This window comes from Dipodomys ordii, unplaced genomic scaffold (genome assembly GCF_000151885.1).
Source record: "Dipodomys ordii isolate 6190 unplaced genomic scaffold, Dord_2.0 Scaffold19, whole genome shotgun sequence".
Lineage (NCBI taxonomy): Eukaryota > Metazoa > Chordata > Mammalia > Rodentia > Heteromyidae > Dipodomys > Dipodomys ordii.
In genome coordinates this window covers 13,669,612-13,690,527 of record NW_012267235.1, presented here as the reverse complement: position 1 = coordinate 13,690,527, position 20,916 = coordinate 13,669,612, and the positions used below count along the sequence as shown (strand labels likewise).

The 20,916-nt window shown below is 46.6% G+C and overlaps 1 pseudogene; it reads right to left on the bottom strand.

Annotated features, from left to right (window-relative positions):
- Positions 1-177: 177 nt before the first annotated feature.
- On the bottom strand, positions 178-15,116 carry LOC105983305 (annotated as a pseudogene).
- Positions 15,117-20,916: the final 5,800 nt, after the last annotated feature.

The following is a 20,916-nucleotide window of genomic DNA, read 5'->3' as shown; positions in this document are numbered from 1 at the left end:
TGGTGCTGTGGCTCAAGTGGTAGAGCGCTAGCCTTGAGCTGAAGAGCTGAGGGACAGTGCCCAGGCCCAGAGTTCAGGACCCACGACTGGACCCCCCCAAAAAAAAATGGTTTCTGATTTCCAAAAACAAATCAAGAAAGCACTTCCTAAACAAAGCGAACAGTAGGTCACACTGGATCATTTTTCCCTTTGTTTATGATGAACTTCACAAAGCACTAATTTCCAAGATATGTGTGTTGCTGGACCATACAACTTACATGCTCTTCTTTGAAAGACAGCTACTATCTGTTTGACAACTTCATTAAAACACAACAGAGCAAGCTGAGAGTGTAGAAGTGAGTGGAGTTCAAAAGAAATAGAAAAATCCAGGTTACAAGTTCTTGGGTAGCCAGGAATTCCTGGGCTAAAATGCCAAATAGTCTCAAAATGATTGAAAAATTTCCATCAGTACAGGAGGCCTTTACTAAATGTGATTTCACCAAGGTCACTATAGGTGTATGTTGCTCCAACAAAACAGAAACCCACCTGATCTCTTTGACCTGGACTAAGAAAAAAAGATATCTCATTTTGCATCAAGGAATGCTTATAGGGGCTGGGAAGGTGGCTCAGTGGTAGAGCATTTGCCTTGCATGCATGAGGCCCTGGGTTCAATTCCTCAGCACCACATAAGCAAAAAGAAAAAAAGCTGGAAGTGATGCCGTGACTCAAGTGGTAGAGTGCTAGCCTTGAGCTGAAAAGCTGAGGGACAGCGCCCAGGCCCAGAGTTCAGGCCCCATGACTGGACCAAAAAAAAAAAAAGGAATGCTTATAATCCTCTATTCCTGATACTATAAATTTCTTGTATCCAGTAGCCTATAGTTCTTTCAGAGTATTCTTTTCTTTTGTTTATTAATCGTGCTATGATTTTGAAGCAAGTTCATTCACATATCTTTTGGGCAAAATGGAATTATTTACTGGAAGAGATCTGTTCATCAGAAAACCACGGAAGCTAAATACCTGCCGCTGTGTGCAGATACCTTGGGTCCAGCAGCTGTTATTAGCTTAAGAGGACATCTCAAGGCTGCCTTTGTCAGGGCCTCCTGACTGGTTCAAGCTGCCATGTTCACTCCAGTAATGCCTTTTGATGCACTTCTCTGCTCCCATAACCATCTATTGATCACTCTTCTTTAGCAATTAGGATGTCTGTTTCTGAGACACTCTCCTAGTATGCAGTAAAGGCTAGCCTCCAAGTCATGGTCTTTCAGCTTCAGTCCCCTGGGTTCTGGGATTACATATGTAAACCATCAAGACTGGTTAGTCTGGTGCATCTTTATGCAAGGACATCAGATCAGACTTCTCCACCCCACCCAACCCCACCCCTGCCAAGAGCTTACTACTGTATGTAGAGTGAAATACTAATTCCATATCAGGGACAATTGGATCACAGTGTCCTATGAATTTCCTCCTTGGGTGTGATCCCATCTGTGGTTAATCTTATGCACTAATCACTGTCACACTGGCCAATTTTCATCACCTGCATGTAGGCATGAAGCTTGCTTCTGTGTCTGGGCCTCTGTTCATATCTTCTTTTTTTTTTCTTTTTCTGGTCGTGGGGCTTGAACTCTGGGCTGGATGATGAAGAAGAAAGTTCCAGGCCAGGTGCTAATGCTCAGGCCTGTAAACCTAGCTACTCAGGAGGCTGAGATCTGAGGATCACATTTCAAAGTCAGCCCAGTCAGGAAAGTCTGTGAGATTCTTACCTCCAATTAACCACCAGAAAACCGGAAGTGGTGCTGTGGCTCAAGTGGTAGCGTGACAGCCTTGAGCTGAAGAGCTTAGGGAAAACACCCAGGCCCAGACTTCAAGCCCCATGACTGACCAAAAAACAAACAAACAAACAAACAAACAAAGAGTAGAGATAGAAGGTGTATGCCCCTCTTGAGACTTTCTCTTGAACCCATGGCATTCCCACTCAGTGCCCTTCAAAATGGCAGCCTCTCCCCTCTGAAATCCATAGTTTGGAAACCTAGAAGAGGGTGTGGAGTTTGGGATCCATTAAGAGTCCTGAAGTCAGCCTGCTAAATCCTGCATAGGGTGGTGTCTCACTGCTCCCTTGAAAGAGCAGTCTACATCACTGCCTGAGAAGTGCCTGGTAGAAGAGCAGTCTACATCACTGCCTGAGCAGTGCCTGGTAGGAGAGGTCTGTGCTGCTATCAAAGGTAAAAGTGGGGATGAAGGGGGCTTTGCTTTTTATTTGACACAGAGAGTAAGTTGATAATGGCTCTGCCTGGGCTTGGGTGCACTACAATCTCTGCTTCAGTTGATGGAGAACAGATGGGATGGGTCCTGGTCTGCCGATCGCCTTCCCAGGTCACCAGACTTGAGCACTCTTCCACACCACTCACATTAAATCACTAAGCTGAGCGGGGCTGTATGTTCTCTTGAAGAATGTAAGATTGAATAGCTGAAGCTGAAAAGGCCCAGCTCCTCCTCCTACTACTCCTCCTCCTGATCCTCCTCCTCCTCTACCTCTTCTTTTTTTTTTCTTGTGAAAATACTGTACAGAGGGGTTACAATTACATGGGCAAGATAATGAGTACATTTCTTATCAAGCACTGTAGCCTCCTCCTTTGTTTCCTCTTCCCATCCCTTCCCATCTTCCCCCGGCCCCCTCACCCAATCCTGCCCCCCTCCCCCCTCACCAAAGTTGTAAAGTTCATTTTCAACATCAACTTGTACATCTCTCTACCTCTTCTTGCTCCTTCAGCCACTCTAGCTCCTCCTCCTACTTCTTCTGCTCCTCCTCCTCCTTCCTCTTCTTCTTTTTCTTCTATAGTAATCTCAAGGGATAGAGGGAAATGACCATAGGCTATGATAGCCATGTATGCTTCTGTCAGGGAAGATTTGAGAATATTCATGGGGAATGGATAGTGAAGAAAAAATGAAATTAGAGGATCTAAGTGTGACTGTTTTCCATTCTCTACAGTCAAACACTGCAAATCTCTCACTGACATCATTTCTCTTCGCCTGGTAACCTCCTCTTCATGATTCAAATCCAGCATTGTCAACTCCAGAGCACCAGCCAATTGATGGTGTTAGAAGAAGGGAAGGGAAGGAAATTCAGTGGTAGAAAAAAGAAAGGAGGGAGATTTTGAGGTATGGAAATGAGTGAGAATATGGGAAAAGGATGAACAGAGAGAATTCCTGTGCTAAGAAAAAATAAAGGGGAAAAAAAGAAAGAATAATGGGGGAAAAGGGATGGGATAACAGAGGGGTCAGAGAATGTAAGGAAAAACAGAAGGAAAGATGAGAGAATAGAACGATGGAGGCACAGGAGAATGTGGATGAGAGGATGAGGCAGGGGCCCATGGGAGTTCTGAGGATGATGACATCAGAAGAGGAGAACATGGATTGGAGGATAAGGGGTTGAGGTAAGGAAGGTTGCCATCAGAGGGAGGGATGGAAAATCAGGCAAGGAGAATGGAGGAACGGGGGATGAGGGGCACTCGCTCCTCTGTACAGCTCAGATTCTTCCCTCTCTTTCAGTAGGACTCCTGGGATATCTGTAGCCCAAGAGTTAAAAGGAGGAGAGGTGGGGCTGGGAAGGTGGCTCAGTGGTAGAGCGCTTGCCTTGCATGCCAGAGGCCCTGGGTTCGATTCCTCAGCATCACATAAGCAAAAAAGAAAAAAAAGCCAGAAGGGGGCGCTGTGGCTCAAGTGGTAGAGCGCTAGCCTTGAGCTGAAGAGCTGAGAGACAGCGCCCAGGCCCAGAGTTCAGACCCCACGACTGGACCAAAATAAATAAATAAAATAAAAATAAAAGGAGGAGAGGTGTACGAGAAGCAACACTGAACAAGGTCTCAGAGCCCAGGTCAGAGCTCAGGAGTGACCACTGCCTGTCTCCCCTGCGCTCTTGCTCTGGGGCCCAGATATTTGAAAACAGAAAGCTCAAGATCTAGAGGAAACATATTAGTGGTCATGGGAGGAGGGGGATCAGCACAGGCCTGTAGAGCTGCAGGGGCACACAGAGCACATGACTTCTCCTGCCCTGCCTCATCATCACACAGAGCCTGCAGAGAGAGCAGGGCACAGACATTACAGCCAGGGATATGAGGGCTCTGTGTCTGCCAGAGCAGCTCCTTGGTGGAACACATTGGGATGGGTGCCTTGGTTTCTTGTTTGATATCAACTGTGCATGAATTGTGCCTCTGCCTGGGCTTGAACACACAATCACATTTACCCAATGTGTAAGGAGTCTGGGTCTAAGTCTGCTGATGACCATCCTGAGCCACCAAGCATGAAGCCACATTTGTACCACTCCTCTTCTCTCACTGAGCTAGATTGGGGGCAGATGTTCTCTTCACCAATGCTGGATTGAGCAGTTGAAACAAACTGTTTCATTTTCTCCTCCTTCTGTTTTTTCTCCATCTTTTGAAGAATCAGGTGATAGAGCTGAGAGATGATAGAATATACCAGCCATGTCTGCTCCTGGATTTAAGGATATGAATGGGGATAACATAGTGAAGAGAAATCAGATGATCTGAGTGTTGCTTTCACTGAGATTGTTTGTCTTGGCCTAGTAAACTCCTGTGCACTGTTCAAAACCCAGCATCATCAACTCCAGAGCATTAGCCAATTGATGGTGTTGGAAGAAGGGAAGGGGAAGGGATTAGGTGGTAGAAAACACCAAGTGGGGAGATTTTGAGGTGTGGAAATGGGTAAAAATATGGGAAAGGAGTGGGCAGAGAATTCCTGTGCTTAGGAAGGATAATGGGGAAAAAGGAATGGAATAACCAAAGATGGAAGAATGGTGGGAGAGAAAGAAGACAGAATCTGGGCTGGGAAGGTGGCTCAGTGGTAGAGCACTTGCCTTGCATGCATGAGGCCCTGGGTTCAATTCCTCAGCACCACATAAGCAGAAAAAGAAAAAAAGCCGGAAGTAGCACTGTGGCTCAAGTGGTAGAGCGCCAGCCTTAAGCTGAAGAGCTGAGGGACAGTGCCCAGGCCCAAAGTTCAGGCCCCACAACTGGACTGCCCCCCCCCAAAAAAAAGAAAGAAGACAGAATCAGAAGATGGAGGGACAAGAGAATGTGGATTCGAGGATGAAGCACGGGGACCATGGAAGATATGAGGATGACAACAGGGGAGGAGGAAAGGATGGATTGGAGGGTAAGGGATTGAGAAAGGGGAGTATGGCATCAGGATGGAGTGATAGAAAGAGTGAGAAGAATTCAGGAATGGGGGATGAGTTGTACTCACTACTCTATACTGCTCAGATTCTTTCTTCTCTTTGAGTAGGATCCCTGGGATATTTGAAGTAGCAGAGCTGACATGAGGAATGTTGTAGGAGAAGCAACAGTGAGAGTGGTCTCAGAGTGCGGGACAGAGCCTAGGTCTGCCCGTTGCTGGTTTTCTTAGCACTTTCTGGCTCTGAGGCCCAGATATTTGAAAGCCACTAGAGGAAACAGATTATTGGCCAGGGAAGGACGGGATCAGGACAGGCCTGTAGAGCAGCAGGGGCACACAGCCTGCACACCCCTTCCTGCCCTGCATCACCATCACACAGAGCCTGCAGAGAGAGCCAGGGTACAGACTCTACAGCATGAGAGGGCGGCTGGGCCCTGGCTCTCAGCATGGAAGGCTCTGCATCTGCTCTGGCAGCTCTTTAGTAGAACACATTGGAGCTGGGACAGAAAGCATCTTTCTAGTTCCCATGGTTAGGAAACAATCCCAACCCCCTTGCTTATGCTGCCATGCTAAGAGGGCCACGGATGTGAGCCACTGATGGTGTGGAGAAGAACATGATTGGCTGTTGGACATATGCACAGAAAGTGAAGCACCCCCTAATAATAATCGCAGGAAAACGCCCAGCTACACTGAATGACCCAATCGTCACATACGAGCAATTTCACTTCTTTGTAGTGTGGTTTCCTTTGTGTTCTGCCTTGCTTTCCTTCGATGAAACCACATCATCTCCACAGACAGTACCACATGCTGGGAACTCAGCTTACAATGTGAACCTAGCGTTGGCAGATTGTTTTCAATTCATCACGTGGACAAAAGTCCATGACCCCAAAGGGTCATGTCCATATAAGAATCCAAAATGCATTTAATCCATCTCTACGAGTCTCCAAAGTCTTTCTAGGTCCAATGTTGTTTTTCAAATGTTGAAGCACAAAGACTCTTCAAGCACTGGGGCATACTTGTAGCTTACAGTCTCTAGGAAGCAAAAAGTAAGTAACAGACTTCCAAGATCAAAGGATACAGAGTATACATTCCAATTCCAAAAGAGAGGAGTTGAGATACAGAAAGGGATGACAAAGCATGACTGAAATCCAGCAGGAAACATTTGATCCTGTGTCTACACACCAGCACGGGTGCATGAGGTGAGGTTCAATGGCCTTGGGCAGTCCTGTCTCTGTGGCCTTATCCAGCATCACACAGCATCATTCCTCGGGGTCCCTCTCCTTGCTGCTTGTGGCTTTCTTGCCAAGAATTTCACATTACTGACATCTCCAACTTCCTTGTCTCTCTAACTGCCTCTCGTGCAGTGTGCTCTACCCTCTCATTAATCCCATCTCCCTGGGATGTATTATTGCCTAGGTTTCCTTGCCTTCATGATCCTGTAACTTGCATTCAGCATGCCTGCAAAACCAGGATCGCATGACCAACACCACCTAGGCATGCCATTAGCCAGAGCTATAGTCACACCTGTTGGGGCCACAGCTGCTGTGGCTTCTGAGCGCTTGGGCAAGTGAACATGGAAAGCCTGGTGAGGATATGGGGCCCCAGCAATACCCTGTTCTCAAGGGAAAGTCTTTCAATGTGTTTATACTTGGATGACCCTTGGGTGGAGTGTGGCCCGTTCCTGAGTGGCCCCATGGGCGGTCATGGCTTCTGAGTGGCCTCAAGGGTTGTCTTGGCTGCTGCTGCTGCTCTTTGTTGTTGTTGTTGTTGCTGCTGCTGTTGTTGTTGTTGTTTCTACTGCTGCTGTTATCATCCTCCTCCTCCTCCTTTATCTCCTTCACCTTCTCATCTGAGCTTGCACTCAGGGCCTGGGCCCTGTGTCTGAGCTTTTGTGCTCAAGCCTCTGATACATAATCTTCACCATCCATCACTTATCAGTACTCTGATCTCTAATAAGAATAACCTAGCTGGGCACTAGTAGCTCACGCCTGCAATCCTAGCTACTCAGGAGGCTGAAATCTGAGGATCACGGTTCAAAGTCAGCTCTGGCAGGAAAAGCCCATGAGACTCTTATTTCCAATAAGCCACCAGAAAACCGGAAGTGGCGCTGTGGCTCAAGTGGTAGAGCACTGAAGAGCGCAGGGATAGCACCCAGGCCCTGAGTTCAAGCCCCACAACCAACAAAAAAAAAAAAAAAAAGAATAACCTATGATGTTCTGCCTAATTCATTCCAGAATTCCTTAGTCTGGTTATCCAAATGTTTATAAATCATTCCTGTACATCAGTAGTCAAGTCTTAAAAGCTTAAAAGTCTTAAAAGTCAGGCTTTGTCACCAAAATGACTTCACTTTTCTATCTTACTATTTCTCTGTCTTACTCGGATTTTGCCTTGCTATGACAAAAACATCTGACAAAAGCCACTTAAGGGGTGATGGATTTATTTTGGCTCATGTTTGTAGATGTGTGAGTACAAAATCTACCCATTTCTAATCAACAGATATAAACCATTCAAGGGATGACAGATTTATTTTGGCTCATGTTTATGAATGTGTGAATAGCCTTTTAACCTGTCTTACTACTACTTTTGCTTGGCTGTCATCAATTGTTAACAGCTACAGACAATGTTATGAAAATATATTGGGTTCCACATTCCCAAGTTTTAGAACCCCTAGGCCCTACGGGCCTTTAGAACAAAATGAGGGGCACCTGGAACTGGAACAACAAGCCCTGGAGAACTCTGCCTCGGATCTGACCCCATCTTTTCTACATGTTCTGAGTCTGCCATGCTGGTCTCCTTTCGAAGGAGTTACCAAGCTTGCTCCCTGTCTGTGCCTTTGAACACATTTCATCATTGCTGTTTACTGCTGTATTTCTCTGTAACTCTGTACAAAAATCCACATGTGTTTGAGCTCTTCCTGTTACCAAAATCTCAAATCAAGCATCATCTTCTCAGAGACACCTTCTCAAACCAGTCAGCCCAAGTCTTCATGATACCATATTTGCTTCAGAGGACATGTCACAACAAACACTTGTTTACCTATTTGCAGGTCCCCACTGGGGATGCCAGCATCTTGAGGGAAGGGATCTACCCATAGGCCAGGCCAGCCTCACTCTCTCTACACCAAATCACATCCTTGTTTCTGGGTTCATGTCTGTTGAATAACAATCAGATCTTCTTTTATCCAGTGTCAAAAACTAACACTACAGAACAACCCACAAATATGCACCTGTAGATTCAAGCGCCCCCCCACCTGCCCAGCTAAAAATACAAACACCACCTGCTGCTAACCATTGCTCATATTGTCCACCTGGAGGCATCAGAATAGGATCATCAAGAACCCCTCAAAGGCTGCAGCCTCCACTATCAGAGAACTTCAGTGTGAAATGTTAGATCAAGACTTTCTTATCATTCAGCCCTCTCTCTATTCTACTACAACTCTCTTATTTCTCAAGAGTGATTATTTCCTGAAAGCCATAAAAACGATGCATGTATCAAATGTCTACTACTAATTATTGTGTATTGTTTCACTTTTAATCTTCTAGAACACCAGTCTTATCTCTCTTGTGTTCATCCTGTTGTCTCGGAGTACCTCTGTATAGTTCTTCTACCAGTTAACAACAACAACAACAACACACAAAAATCTCTTATACATTTCCACCAGAGCATGGATGCTGTTCTGATATTAATCTATTGTTGAATCTCATATCTTCCACACCACTTTTTAAATAAAAACCGAATAGGCCAGGCACTGGTGGCTCACACCTGTAATCCTAGCCACTCAGGAGGCTGAGATCTGAGGATCACAGTTTGAAACCAGCCCAGGCAGAAAAGTCCCCAAGAGATTCTTATCTCCAATTAACCACTCAAAAACAAAAACAAAAAATAAAGAACTGGAGCTGTGACTCAAAGTGGCAGAGTACTAGCCTTGAGCAAAAGAGCTCAGGAACAGCGCCCAAGCTCCAATTGGGGGAAAAAAATACATAGGCATGGGAGATTTTTTCACTATGGGAAGAACTCTTTTTGTACTTGTACTTGTTGCAAATGTGATTATGGAGGGAGAGCAATCATTAGAACATCTCACTTTCTTCTAAGACTTAGAGAGATTCTGAATATAAATGCATTGTCTTTATTTCATAATCTGTCCCTTGGTGTTTTGTTTTTTTAATTTATTTTTCTTCAGTGCTAGGGTTTGTGCTATAAAGTGCTCTACCACTTAAGCCATATTCCTAGACCATGATTTTTTTTCTTTTATTTTCTTTTCTTATACTATTGGGGATTAAGCATAAGGTATCTTGCTTTTTAAGAACTGTACTACACCCCCAATCCTATAAAAGGAATTTAAAGTCTTACTCCAGGACTCTTAAAACTGCTCCAAACTAGTTGTTCATGCTCCTAGCTACTCAGGAGGCTAAGAACTTAGAAGCATGGTTCAAAGCCTGCTTGGGCAGGAAGTCTGTGAGCCTCTTATTTCTAGTTAATTGGTAAAAAGCTAGAAGTCATAGAGTGCCAGCATTAAGTAAAAAGCTAAAGGACAGCACCCAGGCCCTGAGTTCAAGTTCCAGCACATATACATGAGTATGGGTAAACCTAAACCATACACATGCGCGCGCGCACACACACACACACACACACACAAAATCTGCTTCAAATGAAGGAACATAATTTCCAAGCTAACACAAGGCTCCAGCTGAATGTCTTCCAGGACAAACAACTGGATCTAGCCATAAAAATAGCTAGAAAAACCCAAACCTTTTAGAAATTTGATGTTGTAGCATGAGCTAGAGCATTAACTATGTGCTATCCCACTTCCTTTAACAGAGATCCAAATACATGTGCATATATGCATGCTGGGGCTATGTGCTAGAACAGAACTTTTATTTGTTGAATCCAGGATTTAGCTAACAATGGACTGAGCTATACCTCTAATCCAAGGGATTTTAATTTTTTATTTTTTTTGTAGTTTTGAGACAGAATCTCACTATGTAGCTCAAGCTGGTCTTGAACTCACTATGTAACTCAAGTTGGCCTTGAACTCAAGATCCTCCTGCTACTGATTCTAAGTTCTGGAAATATAAGAGTACGCCACCACACCTGGTTACCTCCAGAAAGAGTTCTTTAAAAAAAATTCTTTTTTGCTGGTCCTGGGGCTTGAACTCTGGGCCTTGGCATTATTACTAACAGTGCTCAAGGCCAGCAATCTACCACTGAGTCATAGCTCCACTTGTGGCTTTTTGTGGTTAATTGTAGGTAATCTCACAGACCTCCCAGGTTGGCTTAGAACTTCAATCCTCCAACCTCAGCCTCCTGGCTATCTAGGATTACAAGTGTGGCCTTTGGTTTTGAGACTTTGGTTTTGGCTTTGGCTGTTGCCTGTGGTATAGATGTGTGCTGCATTCTATGCTGAGTCTCAGATGTGCAGCCACTGCCACATCAGCTGCCTCAAATACCTCACACCCACCTGCCCCTGGCTCATCTACAGACTGCATTCAGTGAGCCTTCTCTAATCCTAAGCAGAAAATCTGAGCAAGGAGGAAAATTGGCATGTCATACATTTAAAGTCCAGGGATGCAATCTCACCTGCCTTTGAGCAAAAGGAGTATTGGGAGACATATTGAGAAAGAACCAAAAGCACCCTCTGGTATCCCAGAAGTAGAGGCTCAGGGTCAGTACAAACTCTCCTGAGGCTGCTGGACGTATATAGACCATCAACTCCATACATACTTTGCAGACGGCCAACAGAATGCCTAGCACATGTCAAATGAACCATTGCTTTTGAGTGACGGCTTTATATTTGATTTACTGTGTCCTCCCTAAATGTAAACTTTATAGAAATTTCTAGTCATAGAATTGTCCCTGCTTCCTGACAGCACTCTCTTTCCTTATGCCTTCCCTTAATTCCCCAAGCATGACCTAATCCTGTAGTCATTTCTAGCATCCTTACATTGGAAGCCCCAAGGTTCTCCACAGCATGTATGCCCTGGTGCAATGAGGAATGAACCCAGTGTGTTTAAGTCCAAGTGTGTTCCTCCGTACATCGTGATAGAAAAGCACTGACGTCCCATAGTTTAAACCCTTCCTGTGGTCACCAAGCCAGAGCCATCATCCTGCTTCTCCATGCTCTTCTCTTGTACTGAGGTTTTGAACCCAGAGCCTGGTGCTTACTAGTCTGGTACTCTACTATTTGGGTCTTACTTCCAGTCTGGTTTCTGTTGGTTATTTTTGAGATCGGGTTTCAGTTCCTACCTGACATAAGCCTGTGTTGTGCTGTGACAACATGATTTGCATCATGGCCAGGATCAAGGCATAGCCACCATGCCCAGCTTCCTTCTGGAGATGGACTGTTATAGGTCTTTTCTGTTTGGGCTGGCTTTGAATGGAGATTCTTCCCATTTCCTCCTCATTTTGAATATGATCCTCCATCCGTATTTCTTTCCTCCAATCATTGAAGAATGCATGCTCATCCTCTGTCCCCTCATTTAAGGTCCTCCTCTCCCATCCCTGTGAAAACTGGCCTAGAGATTTCCCCCAAGCATGCCTGTGGCCTGACAAGGGCTGACCCAGCTGTTCCCTTGGGGATGATTTCCAGCTTTCCTGAACCAGACACAGTACAGCGGGAGTCCAGGTAGAAAGGGTCAAACAGGGGTGGCTTGTGCACTTGCCTAAACTGGAACTTTTTTTTTGTCAGTTGTGGGGTTTGAACTCTGGGCCTGAGTGATGTCCCTGAGCTCTTAAGCTCAAGGTGAGTGCTCTACCACTTGAGCCACAGAGCCACTTCTGTTTTCTGATGGTTAATTGGAGATAAGGGTCTCATGGACTTTCCTGCCTGGACTGGCTTGGAACCACAATCCTCAGATCTCAGCCTCCTGAATAACTAGGATTACAGGTGTGAGCACTGGCACCCAGCCTAGAACTTTCTTCTTCATCATCCTTTGTCTGAGGAGCTTATGAAACAGTGATTTGGGGAGATTTCTGCCTCACAGAAACTCCCACAGCTGAGTAAAGGCAAAATTATTAACCTACAACAATGTTCCTGTTTATAGGAAGCTAAACTTCATTCCAGGTGATGATACCTCTCACAGCCTACCTGCTCCTCAGGCTGGAGGTGAGGGTGGAGCACTGTGGTGGAGGGGATGGGGATAAAGTGACAGGGACCCAACCAAGCAGAACCCCAATAGGAGCGAAGCTGAGGTTCTCCAGGACTAGGTCATGTGGCTACACCCTAGCGGGCTTCTTCAGGAGCATCCCCTCCTCTTCACATTAGGCCACATATTAAAGGGAGATGTCCACAGGCCCTTCTGTCTGTTAACCCATGTCAGGTCTCAAAACCAAGATCCAGGTTATGAAATAAAGACAATACATTTATGTTCAGAATCCCTCTAAGTCTTAGAAGAAAACGAGATGGTCTAATGATTCCTCTCCCTCCAGGTCACTGATGGTCACCTTGGCAACAAGTGTAAGTACAGGAATAGTTGTTTCTCAAGTGAAAATACCCCATGTCTATCCATTTGTTTATTGTTATTGTTGTTGTTTTGTTGGGGTTTTTCAGTTGTGGACTTGAACTCAGGTCTTGGGCACTGTCCCTGAGCTATTTGGCTCAAGGATAGTGCTCAACCACTTTGAGCCACAGCGCCTTCTGTCAAACAACACATGTGAGAGGTGTTTCCTTCCTATCCTCACCAAGTCAGGCTCCACTGGATCAGCAGCACTACAGGGCACAGGCCAGAAACCTCCCCTGGGGACAGTGCTGTGATCTGAATGTCTGCATCCTCCCCAAATAATTACATCCAAATCCTGACCCCCCAGGTGATAGTGTTAGGAGGTCAGGTGTTTGGGGACTTGATGAAGTTTTGGCATTAGAACTATCGTGATCAGGTTCTTGGCCCTATGAAAGAAAAAGACAAAGAAAAAATGGAGGAGAGTAAGAGAAAAGTTTCCCAAGAAAGTGGGCTGGGAAGGTGGCTCAGTGGTAGAGGGCTTGCCTTGCAAGCATGAGGCCCTGGGTTCGATTCCTCAGCACCACATAAGCAAAAAGAAAAAAGCTCTTCAAGTGCCACAGCTGACAACACCACCTGTTCCCTGCTGGGTCAATAAATTAACTAGTCTATGGACAAACGTTAATAAATTCTAGATAATATTATTATTGAGGAGATCAGTCTCCATTTAGGGAAATTTTCAGGCAGTCAAAATAATTTTTTATAAGCCCTAGAGATATATGCCTCAAAACAGATACATTCACAAAAGAGTGGGAGCAGGAAAAAATGCTGATCTCCATCAACATAACCCTCTCCACCTTGCTCAACAATCTGAGCTTCTGCTTACTCTCTCTCTTTTTTTTTTTTTTTGGTCAGCCTTGGGGCTTGAACTCTGGGCCTGGGCGCTGTCCCTCAGCCCTTCAGCTCAAGGCGAGCGCTCTACCACTTGAGCTACAGCGCCACTTCCGGTTTTCTGGTGGTTTATTGGAGATAGGAGTCTCACAGTCTCTCCTGCCCGGGCTGGCTTTGAACCGCGATCCTCAGATCTCAGCCTCCTGAGTAGCTAGGATAACAGGCGTGAGCCACCGGCACCCGGCCTGCTCACTCTCTAACACACTATACTATATACTTCAGGCCCCTTTTCACTACCTCCTCTTCCCTACTCTGACCCCTTTTACCTAGGAGAGCTATGAAGTAAGGAGGTGTACAGCAGCCATAGCCCCTTGCTCAGTGGTGATGTTAGACAGAGGCCCTGTCACCATCCAGCTGTTCTGCATGCTACTCCTGTCCAGGGACTGATCCCAGGTGCAGAATTCAATGTTGATGGTCATTGCCCTACTCACCACAAAGCCCAGACCCATGTTTCTGAGACCCTGGAAAGAAAAAGGAGAGTTAGACACAAAATCCCCAGACTCATGAGCACCTGCTGGATGCCAGACCCAGTGCAGGGGCTGTGGGTACAGTGCGTGGTCACACCTGACTCCAGTCAGAGGCCTTGGGCTTTCGTGCTGGTTCTTCTGCTCTCTGATTGTGGTTCCCAAGCAGGTCGCTTACTCTCCCTAATCTCAGCTTCCTCCTCTGTGACTAGGGAAAATCTACACCCATCTCATAGCATGGGAGATGAGGAATCTAATGCAACTCCACAGCATAGCACATGGCTGGAGCTATGAGTTATTCCTACTATGGTGACAATGGCCATGAAACAGGCAAGTGTTCCTATTTATTTTTTATTTTTTGGGTCTGGTCGTGGGGCCTGAACTCTAGGCCTGGGTGCTGTCCCTCAGCTCTTCAGCTCAAGGCTAGCACTCTACCACTTGAGCCACAGTGCCACTTCCAGCTTTTTTCTTTTTGCTTATGTGGTGCTGAGGAATCGAACCCAGGGCCTCGGGCATGCAAGGCAAGCACTCTACCACTGAGCCTCCTTCCCAGCCCCAAGTGTTCCTATTTAAACAGCGTAAGTACCAAGGGTTAATAAGAGTCTCTGTCAATGTTGATAATCAACCCCTGGAAATGAGCAGGTCTTCCCACCCGTGTCTGTGGATATAACTGTGGCCTCAGAGAATGCATGGATGATTTTCAAACTCATCCAAGGGGTCTGAGTGAACTCTGAGGGATGAGAAGGATGAGTTAGGCCAAGAAGGAAGGTGCTCCTGGCACAGGTGGAGGGCCTGGGGATGGACAGACTTCACTTCCTCTGAGAACTAGAAAGCGCAGTGGATGTATTTCCTGAGCCTCAGTCTGCTGATCTAATAAATAGGACATCATAGGTTTACCAAAAGGCTATAATTCTGCAAGGGGTCCTGGAATCACTCACATCTGGCTCCAGGACCACTGACAGGAGCACACTGCCCGCTTCTCGTCATCACACCAGTGTCCTGCTGCTCAACTCTCTTCATGGGCTCTGCCAGGCACTTCCCTGAGCGGACCCTGTCCTTCCTGTGTGATCTTCTCTACCCAGTCATGCAGCATGGCCGCCATAGGACCTTGATATCACCACTCTGTGTGTCTTCTGGTACCCAGAGAGGTTTGGCTCCTAACCACAACATCCCTTATAAGATGAGGCCTGGTGAAATGTTCTGAGCATCTAAACAGAGAGATAGGGTTTCTTCTCCAGTGGAGGCTTTCTGGGCAGGCGGGGTCAGTGCCCCAGTCCTCATGTGGACTCAGAACTTGCATGTGTGCCGGGAACTTACATGTACGATCAGAACCTCAAGGTGCTCACAGTAGTACCTGTAGCCTAGTCACTAAATCCTTTCATTGAATCCAACGGCCCACATTTGTTTTTCTTTGCTTTCTTTCTTTTCCTTCTCCCAATTTGTCCCCCGTGCTGGGAAGTTTCAGATAAAACAGATGTGTTGCCACCCATTGCATCATCATTATCATGCTCCCTAAGAGGCTGTGAGGAGGAGAAATCCTTCGTCTTGTAGGACATCAACAGAAGATAATCAGACACACAGCCCAAAGTCCTAGGACTTCCTTCAGAAGCGCTTCCTTCCCCATGGGAGGAAGACATTAGTCTACCATGTTTCTCTATTTGCCTGGCAAAAAATCAACTGGTTTATTGGTTTCAGAGAAACCAAGATCCTTATTATTTTTCTATTAGTCTGGAGTTCAGAGACTGAGCTTTTAGGATCATATGGACCATGGATTGCTCGTGTGGGAGGACCTCCAGTCAGCCTCTAATCCTGGGCTGTCTGTATTCTCCACTCTCTGTACTTGCGATGTGTGTCCCCAGCTGGGGTGCTGTGGGTTGATGCTGCAAATTGCTCTGTACCCTTCTCTTCATTCCCTGAGTGCAGACTCTGTGCTGTTTAGGTGTCTGGTCACTTTCTCTTTTGGCTTTCTCAAGCTTAGGCTATCAGTCAATTACATGTGTTTACTTGGCTCTTCCATCCTTACATGCTAAAGACATTCACATTATATAACTCCTCACATAACAGACACTTAGAAACTGCTTGTTCTAAACAGCACTGACAACGGGAGGGGCTGGGTTCAGGAGAAAGGTGGAGAATGAAAAGAGAGGTGGCAACAGTCAAGATTCAGTATATTCATAAGCTGATTTATTGAATGGTAACTCCTTTGAACAACTACTTAAAGATTAAAATTTTTAAAAAGCACTGACAATTTATTAAAGTCTGTAGTTACTAAAACCAAAAGTTTAGCATTCCTGTTCCTATTATATATCTATCTCTGTTGCTTAAAGTCTTCATCTTGCAATCACTTTGGAAAAACATTCTTTTATAGCACCTTTAATTAATGAATTAACTTGTGTGCTATTACTGGGGCTTGCACACAGGGCCTGAGCTCTCACTTGGATTTTATGCTTAAGTCTGGGGTTCTACCACATGAGCCACAGCTCAGCTGATGGTTTGTTTTTGCTGGTTCACAGGAGATAAAGTCTCACAGATTGTATGCCTGGGGTGGCTTCGAACTAGAATCCTCAAGTCTTAGCCTCCTGAGTAGCTAGGATTATAGGTTGACCCACCATCATCTGGCTTTATGACATCCTTTATGACAAGGGGCAAACAACCCCAAAGTACAGCACAACCTTGCAGGATGGACAGACCACCCCAGAATGAAGACAATTATCTGCAATAATGAGGTGGGAGGAATCATCATCTCATGGAGACCAAATTGCTTCCCTCAAATGGGGATTATGATAAGCCATCTCTCTGGAACCTCTGATAGTATCAGAAATCAAGAGAATGAGCAATCAGGCCATCCCTTACCTGGGACTGCTTACTTATGCATACCTCTTTCCCCTGCCCCAAATCTTCCTCATTGAAACCTAAAGCTCGGGTCTGTAGTGGAAGTGAGAGGAAATACTTTGTGTCAGCTCTTCCTGGCAAATGTGTGCTTGCACAGCCGTCCCTCCTGCAGTTCCCCAGATGCGTTGTCCTTTGCAGAGCAGGGTGCTCAGCTGCATGCTGCACTGAGGGTGCGGAGGGCAGCCCTTCAGACCCAGGTGAGGACCGGAAGCCATCTGGAGGAGGGAAGTGGAGTTGATGAGATTCCTGAAGTCTGAAGACTCCAACTGCTCAAAGACAGATGACCTTCCAGTTTCTCTGGACCCTTCTGCCAGCCATAGATAGACCCCTCTTCTGTACAGTTACCACACCCATGGCTCACAAGTCATCAGATGCTCCTGCCAGTGACACATAGAGGACCAATGGAAATCTAACAATGAGCACAGGGCTCCACCCCAGACATGTGTGACATCATCTCCCCAGCCCCACCCACAGCACCAAAAAGGGGCTGCAGTTGTTCACAGAATTCACTTTCCTTTGGATTCTTGGGAGAAAGCCAGGGTGCCTGCCTCAGCTTGTGTTCTAGGATCCAGTCATTGCTAATTTGGAGTTGTTTTTTGTACTTAACGATATTTTTAGTGAGATATGAATTAGAAGATATCTGTAGAGCAGTAGTCAGGAAGCACAAAGCCCTGTTCCCCTAAGGGGGGCCCAGGCCAATGGGGCCCAAAGGGCAGAGTCCAGAGGACCAGGCCACCAGCCAGCCGTCTACAGCAGAGCCTTCAACCTCCCGCCAGGATGCCAACCTGCTCAGGCCCTTTCTGGTAACCGGCCGGGGTGTTTACATGGGTCCCATGGGCCCCCAAGGGAAGGGCAGAGTCCCCAGATCGTCCTCCACCGGATCACCCGTGTTCACCCTGGAGGACAGCAGCCTGAGCAGACCCTCAGCCACCACCAGCAGCACAGAGCAAATGGTCAGGCACACCCAAATAGTGGAGGTCAGGCCCAGAAGAGAGCCCCCCATCGAGGTTTATTTACATGACAAGGAGGAAAGCCTTTTGCCCAGGCCCTTCTGGATGACCAGCAAGGAGGGGGAGCGTCCTGCCAGCATAGACCCGAAAGGAATTGGGAAGGGAGCCCCACAGCCATCATCTACTGGGGCTCCGATCTCCCCCATGGAGAAGGACAATGCGCAGAGACCCTCCTTGATGGTCAGTAACATCCAGTGTCCTACCACTGTGTGGTCCTCAGTAGTCAAAGATGGGCCTCCTCCGCAGATCCGTGCCGCAGCTCGCATCTTTCTCCTCAAGGAGGGAAGTGTGGGCAGAGGCACCTCCAGCACCACCACCAGCAGCAGCATGGTCATGAGCTTAAAATCCGACATCCCTCAGAGCCATGCTGTTGTGCTGGAGGTTGCCAAATCTAAACTGGTTAGAGAGATGAAACCTCTCAGGACCACCTTGCCCGACAAGAAAGAGAGTGTTTCCACCAGCCTCCAAAGAGGTAGTCCAAACCCCGGGGTCTTGTCTTCAAAGATAAACCCCCCTTTTGATGGTCCAGCTGTTGGACTCCAGTCTGCCAGGGCCAAGTCGGCCTTGGACCAAGGTCAACTGAGGAAGGTTGTCTCAACGATGAGCCGTGTGCATCGCACCTCTAGAGCCCTGTCAGCAGAAGGCCAGGTCTGGGGAAAACTGGCTGCTGACAGATACTCAACAGCCAAGGAGACGCAACCACACAAGGGCAAGGTATACACAAGCATCACCAAATTAGCTGTGCCCTTTGATGTGAACCCCAAAACAGAAGCCAAGAAGACTCCAAGGTTTGACTTGAGCCCACCTAAAGCTGCTGCCCTTTGTGCTGCCAGGGTTAAGTCATCAGCAGAGGACGCGAACCTGTGCCGGGCCATGTCAAGCACCAGGATCGTGAATCCTCCTCCAAGTCCCTCCAAAGGACTCTGCCAACACACTGGGCTTGTAGGTGCCAGGGGCAATTCATCCCACACTGTGCACCTTCATGGGCCCCCGGTGGTCACCAACATTGCAGGTGGCACCACAAATCCCTTAGGAGCTCAGGGACCGGTCACGAGAGTTCTGGCTGCCAGCGGGAGTTTGATGACCAAGGGGGTGAATCCATTTGTGGATGCCTCCACCAGAAAAATCATGTTTGCCAGGGGTAATCGAGATGCATTTGTTCTCGCTGCCAACACCCCTCCTTTCCATCCCCCCCGGGAAGAGCCCCAAGTACTCCCCAAACTTGCACGAAGTGAAGGTGATCGCCCATCGCCTCAACCCGGCTCCGTGCCAGTGGTCAGCTCTCGCACGGCACAGGTCCGCCCAGGAGAGCTTTCGGCCTCAGAGGACATGCGTCGCGGTCACCCCAGACGTCATCCGCCACCACTGTACATCAGCCACCAAAGTAAATTTTCCTCAACGCCAGGGAAATTCCCAAAGTTGGGCAGGCGGCACCAACGAAGATAAGCATTCTATGCACAGAAATCCCAACCCCATCCCAAACAGCGGGGACCCATGGTGAAGCTGCCACAGGAAGAAAACTTAAGGGCCATGACACTCTTTTCTGTAATATTCAATTGTGCCCATTCATCTTTATAGGAGCTTGACTAGCCACTAAAGGAAGCCTTTTTCCATTTTGTTTTTTTTTAACAATTATGGAGAGATTGAAGACAGAAGTCTACATTGAAATATACGAAGCCATCTACAGACCTTAAGAAACAGCACTGAAGTTTGTAAAGACTTCAGCCCGACTCTGTAAAAGGTTCCTGCATCGTGAACACTGGGACAACTTCACTCTCCAGTGTGATCTCAGGTCCAGTGCTAAAGCTTTTAGTAAAATACATATCTATTTTTGCAAATTTGAGAATTTCTAAGTAATGAAAACATCAAAAATCATTCCCAGAAGTCTTATCTAGCATGTGAGATGAGTTCTGGTTAAACTGAATGAAAGATACTATGTTCCTGTGTAGCCTGGCACTAAGTTCATCATTAACCTTGTTCCTATGAACTTCTAGTCTGTAAGGACTGCAAAATTTCTGAAATAAGTTTCCCTTATGACTTAAGAAGGGATTGAGTTTACATTGAATTCTTCAATTGTTAGCTTCAATTGTTAATAAATATAAAAGTTTAAACCTAACTAATTTGATCCTTGTTTTAACATACCCATGGACACTGCTAGTCCAGACAGCATCCACTCTGTGTGTGTGTGTGTGTGTGTGTGTGTGTGTGTGTAGTACAAGGGCTTGAACTCAGGGCCTCAAGCTCTCTCAACTTGCTTTTATCACAGTTGGTGCTCTGCCATTTGAGCCACAGCTCCAGTCTGTCATTTTTCTGGTTAATTAGAGATAGAGTCCTCCATACTTCTCTTCCAGGGCTAGCCTTGAAACTGTGATCACAGTTTCAGGTCTCAGTCTCCTGAATAATTGATTACAGTTGTGAGCCACTGCTCCCACCTAGTATTTTCTTTTTCCTGGGTCATTAAATTCACAAGCCCCTAACTCTTCTCTAGGATGCCCCTTCTGCCCCCCCTACTGACTGCCCTCAGCCTGAGGCCATGAGTGTTCATCCAATATGTCCATTTAATATGCAAGTTAAACCACTGCTCATCCCCCAACCCTCCTAGCTCCCTCCTCCTTCCAGAGCTTCTCAAGGCTCTATGTGGTCTCACTGGAATCATATTCTACCATGTTCTCCAACCTCAATCTGCCCTGGGTGGTTGTGCTTTCCTTCCTTCTTCCTTGAGCAAATGAGATCACTCTCGCCTCACAGCCTTCTCACTGGTTCTTTCTGTCACTCTGGTTTTTCCTGATCCCCAGAGGCTTCATGTTACCCTCTTACAGTGTCACTCTTCTCCAGACCTGTGCACAATGCATTCACAGGACACTTGTTACCCCTGATATTGTCCACCTACTTGTTTCCTATACCTCCCTCCCAACTGCAAATATAAGGTGAGATTCTGGAAGACTGGATTTAGTTCATTCTGTTAAGGGTGCTGTCCTCTGTCCCTTAAAGCAGTGCTTG